The sequence below is a fragment of the Neoarius graeffei genome, chromosome 13 (assembly GCF_027579695.1).
Source record: "Neoarius graeffei isolate fNeoGra1 chromosome 13, fNeoGra1.pri, whole genome shotgun sequence".
NCBI lineage: Eukaryota > Metazoa > Chordata > Actinopteri > Siluriformes > Ariidae > Neoarius > Neoarius graeffei.
In genome coordinates this window covers 74561549-74570411 of record NC_083581.1, presented here as the reverse complement: position 1 = coordinate 74570411, position 8863 = coordinate 74561549, and positions in this window count along the sequence as shown.

Sequence of the window (8863 nt, the reverse complement as noted above, 5' to 3'; positions counted from 1 at the left end):
TTGTAGATCATTTGCATTATGTAACATACCCAAGGACACACAGATGAATATATCTGAGGAAGCATGTGTATATGATGTGGATTTTAGTTTATGCTGATGTTAATGTGGTATAATTAGATGAGGCACTTTTACAGGATATTAATATGAATGAATTGTTATGAACTGATGTGAACTTTTGTGCATGAAGGCTGTTTTTTTTTGGCAAAACAGCACAAACACATTCAGGATGATCGACAGATGAATGAAAGGCCAAGTGCAGAAGATCTCATAATATACATGGAACAGTGTTAAGGATCATCTAAACACAATGATGTGTGCAGTTCTAGGAAAATAATCAATGAAGAGGTGACCTGAAGTGTAGCAGAGATACTGTTTTTTTTAATGTTTTTTTTTTAACCCACAGAGTTGCAGTTCATGTTGTTCTTGTTATATTACTTTATAATAACTTATGTTATAACAGCTCTAAGCAGTCATTCCTTGACCAGCGTCTATTTTTTTTCTTTGTTCTTAAATAAGACAAATATTGCAGCTTGCAAATTGCATGTAACAGAAAAACCGGAAAACATTCTCATGTCAGAAAATCTACTGATGATGTCAAAGTGCTGACACTGGAGACTCCTTCCAGAAATGTTCAATAAACATTTGCTAATGATTACACGTTTTGAAAATCTCTTTAAACCTTACACGTTCTTTTGTCAGCTGTTAATTAACAATTATTCGCTGAAGACGAAGTGAATATCAGTGATTTTTCTATCCACATTCACTGGATATGAGCAATCATGTGCTCTGATTGGCTACTCTACTACCAGGATATCAGCTCATATATTGTGAGTAGAGAAAAACAAAATGGTGGAGTGTGTTGCTGAACCAACCGAGGACGAAATAAAGACTCAAAAGGAAAATTCCAAAAAATAAAAAAAGCAACAAAATATGGAATAAAAGTATTTGATGGTAAGAATGTATCTTTTTTTATTTTTCAAGAATTATTATTATTATTATTATTATTATTATTATTATTATTATTACATTTTCCCCAAATTGCTCCTGTCATTTCGCCAGTTTGTTTACATTCTAAGCCAAAATGATTTTGTCGGATGTTTTGTATAAAGACTTTATTTATTGAATTTGCAAAAATAAAAATAAAAATGCTCCATTTCTCAAAATCCAGTGAATGTGGATAGAATAAAACAGTTATTCCACTCAATCTCACTGTACATGGATTAGAGCCAACTCAGCTATCAGCTCATGTACAACTCGATTTCGGGGAATAACTCTTAAATAATAATCAAGACGAAGAAGTCAAGGTTATTATTCACCGATATTCACTGAGCCTGAAGCGGATAATTGTTTTAGTATAAATACACAGGTGATTTATTTTTTAAAAAAATCGAATTTAAAAAAAAATAATTTATTTCAAACTTCAAAAGAAGCACGTAAATGTAATAAATTTGTGGTGCAGACTTGTGTCACTTATTGACACCGAGTCACATAAAATACTTTGTTTTGAAATGGATAAAATAAATCCCAATCCCACCTTACCTTTGAATAGTTTTAGACCAAACTTTGTAGCATCTTTAGTGCTTTTAGGAGGAACAGCATTTTCTTTCATCATTTCTAATTCTTCCTCACTTACGAAGAATGACGAAGCCATCGGCCGCCATTTTGCCGAGTCACTCGATGTGATTATTGAGAAATAGTCTGAATTTCTCGACCAATCAGCACACGATTTTCTATAATCACGTGCATTTATATGCAGATAGACATATAATAATCAAGAGAATGAATATAGCACTATAAACCTAAAATAAACCAGAACTCTTGGAGAAATTTACTTAACACCTTCTGACCAATCAGAATTCAGCATTTAGTGCTGTTGTGTTATTATTTATATGCTTTTTATGATCATGTTTCTCTCTCTGTCACTCACTCACAGACACACTCACTCACACACACACACACACACACACACACACACACACACACACACACACACACACACACACACAGTCAGCTCTCAGTGCACCTGCTGGCCTTAAAGTGTTAATGTACTTGAATATACTGATAATAAGCCAGACATTGAGCTGTTATGTGTGTGTGTGTGTGTGTGTGTGTGTGTGTGTGTGTGTGTGTGTGTGTGTGTGTGTCAGACTGTCACCTGTTATTCCGATTCAGCAAGCCAGTCATTCTCTGTTCTAAAATAAAATACCCCCTGTGCTGTAACCCCACTCACCTTCAATAAGCACCAAATAGAAATCAGACTCTTTCTCACACAGCACACTGACGAACAGGACTCGTGTGTGTTTAGATATTACCGTGTCATTTTAACCGAACAACTAAATCACCTGATAGTTCAATTATTTATTAATGTGTCATTTCTTTTGATGCTCACAGTAATGTCTCTCACACACAGCACAAAGGAACCACTTTTATCATTTGTGTGTTTTCACACTGGTTTAAAGGACACATATTATTAAAAAAACAAACACTTTTCAGTTCTTGTGCACATACATTTGGGTATCTAAAGTGAGTACCAACCTACAAACTCTGAAATAACACAACCAAGTCAGTTTCTTTGTTGCCTATTTCAGAAAACACGAGCTTCAACAGATTCGGCTCCATTTTCTCGGTCACACGTGGAGCTCATTAGAATAATCCCTCCCCCTCATATGAGTATCTCCAGTCATATCTTGAGAACTGCCTTTGTGAATGAATATTCATGATAAAAGGGCTACAGCCGAAGAGGGGGCGGGGTCAGCAGTGGCTCATTAGCATTTAAAGGAACAGGCCATTCCTCAAATCGACCGTTTTGAACAGGGCTGTTTAGACAGCGTGAGAAGGAAGCTGTGGTGTTTTATCCTTGTGGTATTTTTAACAAAGCATGTCATAGATATTTCATTAAGACCTCAGGGAGCTGTGTCAACTTGTGGGAAAGAGGTATAATATGTCACCTTTAACGTTTTCACCCAATCAGTGGCACGCTGATGACAGACAAATGTGATGACAGGTTTATTAGGCTGGGAATTTTGATGGGTTGGTTGTGAAGTGCGACATAAAAACCAACTTGAACCAAGGTTAGAAAAAAACAAACAAAAAAACCCACAACACCAACATATAACAGAAAATATAAATTGATTATATATATGTTATTTCCCAGCTGGGAGGTCTGTATCGTGAAATACCGTGGCTGAGGTCTTGAAAGTAGGTCAGTATTCAAGGCCGAGGTCACGGTATTTCACGATATGGACTGACCTTAAGCTGGTAAATAACATATTTATTTTTTTCTTTAGTGGGCAGCACGGTGGTGTAGTGGTTAGCGCTGTTGCCTCACAGCAAGAAGGTCCGGGTTCGAGCCCCGTGGCCGGCGAGGCCCTTTCTGTGTGGAGTTTGCATGTTCTCCCCGTGTCCACGTGGGTTTCCTCCGGGTGCTCCGGTTTCCCCCACAGTCCAAAGACATGCAGGTTAGGTTAACTGGTGACTCTAAATTGACCGTAGGTGTGAATGTGAGTGTGAATGGTTGTCTGTGTCTATGTGTCAGCCCTGTGATGACCTGGCGACTTGTCCAGGGTGTACCCCGCCTTTCGCCCGTAGTCAGCTGGGATAGGCTCCAGCTTGCCTGCGACCCTGTAGAAGGATAAAGCGGCTAGAGATAATGAGATGAGATGAAATGAGATTTTTTTCTTTACCAAATTCTAACAGAAAACGAGAGCGCCCGAAAGGGAAAACCGAGCCGACGTGAGCCGCCATTTTGAATCCTCATTCACGGCTGTAATGCAAATGGCTTCCTCCTCAGTATACAAGTGCACTTCCATGGCAGGAAAAAAAACTACATTTTGCCGCCTATGTAGTGCCCTATTTATACAAAATTGAGTCATTCAGGATTCAGCCATATTTTTGCTTGGCGTTAGCAACAGTTAGAGGTTTTTAGCTTTATCCCGAAATGTTTTCTTTTATTTCTTTTTCCTCAGGGCAGTAAAACTCACTTTTACTGTGAAGACTGTCATTATCGCTATCCATGATGTAAAATTAATTCTATTCTCCTGGGAAATGCGAAAATAAATGTTGACAAAAATTGCGACTATGTTTGTTGTTGTTGTGAATGAGCGAGTCGCCAGAGATCTGTAACTGGGGTCCATAACTGGGGTCCGTATCGTAGGATACGGCCCCACCCGCCAGCCAATCAGAGCACAGGATTTGATGGAAACCGGACCGCGAAAAAAAAATATTACTTCCCCCCCAATCCTTTCTGAGCTGAGTCAAATGGAGAATGGATTTGCAACATTCCAGTGCAGATGTTCAAAGCAGGTCTGTTGTTCCCTCATTTTTTTTAATGAAACCATGCATGATGCACACCATATGCTGAGCTCAGTTCTAATTATCAGCGGATTATGTTGGTCTCATACCACAGTGCTAATGACTTGTTTAGTTCTGATTGGTCAGAAGATGTTGATGAATTTTCTAAAACAGCACTTTGGGTCATTAATGGGTCATTAACGCTCTGTTTCTAGTACATCATCAAATTCATTTTAAACAAAAATTAGATAAGGATTTATATGATAAATAAACAGATTTTTAAAAAGTTTTTAGGATTTTTTTTTAGGTGAAGCCATAGCCAAATGATCAGAGAAACAGTTTTGAGACTAAAAGGTTGCTGGTTTGATTCCCTGAACCAGCAGGATTGGCTCAAGAGCCCTTGAGCAAGACACCTCACCCCCAACTGCTCCAACAAGTGTGGTGGTGTACCTTGTGTCTGATTCGCCAAAGAAAAACTGATTCTCAGTTCAGGTAAGAACCTGGTAAATAAATTATTTTTTAAAAAGTGTCTAATTGAATATTTGATATAGTGAAATTTTCTGTGGAAAGATGTTTATTTAGTATTTATGGAAGGGAAGGAGTCTCCGGTGTCAGAGCTTTGTAACAGTCAGAAGTAAAAGTTTTCCAGACATGAGGAAAGTCTTTACCATTACTCTGTTACATGAAAAGCTGATATTTTCTTGTCTAATTAACTTTACAAGAGTTAAAATAAGAGAATCTAGTGAAGGAACAGCTGTGTATAACTGCTCTGACATACTGTAAGCAATAACAGAAACCTGAACTAATGGGTCTCATGGATGTTCCACAGCATTAAAGTAATTACAAATGGATAAAAAGTATGTTCTTCTGTATCTTTTGTTTATGAATAAAAATTGCAATCATGAGTAAAAATGCCACGGTGTAAGAAGAATTAATCACTTCGGAATGTGCTGTGATAGGAAAATAATCAACTTGGCTAAATAATAATCAGCTATGATGAGGAGTCAGCTGGTGGTCTAGCAAATCAAAACGGCTGTCGTAGTTCAAACAACTAGCTTTAACTTATCAGAGTACGCTCATAATCTAGAAGCCACTGCTGGCTTTAGATATATTCAGGAGATTGCTATGTGCAATGGAATCGACCCCTACAGTCTGGGAAAGAAGGATTTGTCATACGATCTCGAAAACTACCCTTCAGTCGAGTTCCCCGACATCTCCAACTATCTGGTGTTGCAGACGTCCTTCTACACCGCAAAACAGATGAAAGCGTGGAAGAGTATGGAGGCTTACGACTTTTTTGTATGTGGCTGGGTAAAGGACCTCGCTATCAAGTCACTGCCCAATGAATCCTGGATTGTTTTTGCTCATGTGAGTATGTTTTTTTAAAGCTTTTCATTTGCGTCTTTACAACGAGGCGTTGCAAATTGAAGTGTAAACAAACAACAGTTGGCTTGATTCTCACTTGTGTTGGCTCTTATCTCTCAGCTAAATCATTCACAAAGATCATCAGAAACCCCTTTAAAGACCTGGATCTTAGTTAAACAAGACGGAGAAGAAGTGATCACGGCGCATTGTAACTGTACGGCTGGGTAAAAATTTTGTCACGACCTTCATGCATATGGACTTTGTGAGGAGTAAACAAAGAAACAGCTGGGGACTTTAGCGCTTTGTGACTAAAAAAAAGTACCATAAAATAACGACACATAGCAAGAAAAGTACTTGGAAAACACTAAGGCCAGAGCTGAGAGGGAAATACAAACCTTTCACCAAGTGATCACTGCAAACTCGAGCATGCTTCGACTCGGCTCCCTTCGATTTCAGCGAGAGGTTCAAAAGCCACCTTTCTCCACATCTTTTTGTGAAATCCTGTGTTCATTCACCCTTTTTTATTAGTTCAAGGGGAACCCCGAAGAAACTTTTATCAGTTTCAAGGTTTGATCGATTCGAACAACCTAAAACAACGCAAGCGTAAGGTATTTTTCATGCGAGGAATGAACCTTCTCCGTACAAACGCTTTGTCAACTGAGCTTTGGTAGACCACCAGCTAAAGTTTTGAAGTAAAGTTTATTTGTACAGCACTTTTAACAATAAACATTGTCGCAAAGCAGCTTTACAGAATTTGAACGACTTAAAACATGAGCTAATTTTATCCCTAATCTATCCCCAATCAGCAAGCCTGTGGCGACGGTGGCAAGGAAAAACTCCCTCAGACGACATGAGGAAGAAACCTCGAGAGGAACCAGACTCAAAAGGGAACCCATCCTCATTTGGGCAACAACAGACAGCCTGACTATAACATTAACAGTTTTAACAAGAAGTCAGTTTTGTTGATGTTATAAACTCTTCATTGATGGAAACTTGGGGCGGCACGGTGGTGTAGTGGTTAGCGCTGTCGCCTCACAGCAAGAAGGTCCTGGGTTCGAACCCCGGGTCTGGCGAGGGCCTTTCTGTGTGGAGTTTGCATGTTCTTGCGTGGGTTTCCTCCGGGTGCTCCGGTTTCCCCCACAGTCCAAAGACATGCAGGTTAGGTTAACTGGTGACTCTAAATTGACTGTAGGTGTGAATGTGAGTGTGAATGGTTGTCTGTGTCTATGTGTCAGCCCTGTGATGACCTGGCGACTTGTCCAGGGTGTACCCTGCCTTTCGCCCGTAGTCAGCTGGGATAGGCTCCAGCTTGCCTGCGACCCTGTAGAAGGATAAAGCGGCTAGAGATAATGAGATGAGATGAGATGAGATGATGGAAACTTGAGTGCAAAACTGTTCATGACAACTGCAGTCCTAAAGTTAGCAAGTCAACTGTAGTCCTCAGCCATAAAAGCATCACTGTAATGGCCCTTTTCCACTACCCTTTTTCAGCTCACTTCAGCTCACTTCAGCCCGACACGGCTCGCGTTTCAACTACCAAAAAACAGCACGACTCAGCTCGCTTCGGCCCTGCTTAGCCCCTAAAACTCGCACCTTTTTGGAGTAGGGCTGAAGTGAGCCAAACCGTGCCGAGTGAGGCTGGGGGCATGAGCAGACACTCCCCTGTGCACTGATTGGTGAGGAGGAGTGTCCTCACATGCCCACACACGCCCCACGAGCACGCTGGGATCTGTAAACACCGTAAACCCGAAGAAGAATAATTACAAATTACGAGAATTTCTGAAGCCTTATGCGCCTCGCCTCATCTATACGCTCTTGCCAGTATCTGTTGGCGTTGTCGGTGACTACAAGCCACAGAACCAAGACCAGCAACACTAACGACTCCATGTCCATGTTTATTGTTTACTATTCGGGTCGTGAGACTACCGCTTACTGTTTGCGCTGCTTAACGACATCACGTGACATCCACCCACTTTCGCTAACTCCACCCAATGTGTCCACCCACTTCCAGCCAGCACGGTTCAGCGCGGTTGTAGTCGAAATGCAACTCCAACAGCCCTGCTCAGCTCGACTCAGCACGGCACGGCTCAGCCCGACTCAGCCGCGTTTGTAGTGGAAAAGCGGCATAAGAGTCCAGAGCGTCCTCCAGGTGTGACTTTCAACTGTCCACATGGGGCCGTCCTCCACAGGAGCGATGCGATGAGACTCCAACCAGACACAGGGCACCAGGATGGATCAGGAAGGTCCGAGGAGCAGAAGAGGTTCAGCATCTCAATCTCAGGATTGACATGTAATTTAGAGGGACAGATTTGGGGGGAGGGGGAGGGGAGAGAGAGAGAGAGAGAGAGAGAGAGGAATAACTAATAACTAATGAATAACTAATTAGTTATTCATTAGTTATTCAACTAATTGAATTCATTATTCAACTAATTGAAGAGCTAATGAGGTGGATCTGATGTCACGTGAAACCCAAGAATATACATCATAAAGGTGGAGATAACTCTCCCACTGTGCTGTGCAGGAGACCACATTGAAAACCATGAAAATCTGGCATTGTAGGTGTTAAAGAAGGCCTTTTAGATGAGAGGTGAAACGTCTTCAAGGATTTCAAGCAAGTCGGGTTGCCTTCTTTAGCACCTATGGTTTACGATGACCTGGATGACTGAGAACCTTCACAGACAGATTTCCACGCACTTTGGGATGAGAACCCTTCGACTGGTGTGGGAGTATGAGAGGACTTCCACAAAATCTGGCATCACATGTGTAACCTGGACACTAATATTTGAGCCAAAAGATTTACAAAAATGGTCATAGTCGGGTGGCACAGTGGTGCAGTGGTTAGCACTGTCGCCTCACAGCAAGAAGGTTCTGGGTTCGAGCCCCGTGGCTGGCGAGGGCCTTTCTGTGTGGAGTTTGCATGTTCTCCCCGTGTCCGCGTGGGTTTCCTCCAGGTGCTCCGGTTTCCCCCACAGTCCAAAGACATGCAGGTTAGGTTAACTGGTGACTCTAAATTGACCGTAGGTGTGAATGTGAGTGTGAATGGTTGTCTGTGTCTATGTGTCAGCCCTGTGATGACCTGGCGACTTGTCCAGGGTGTACCCCGCCTTTCGCCCGTAGTCAGCTGGGATAGGCTCCAGCTTGCCTGCGACCCTGTAGAACAGGATAAGTGGCTGCAGATAATGGATGGATGGATGGATGGATGAATGGT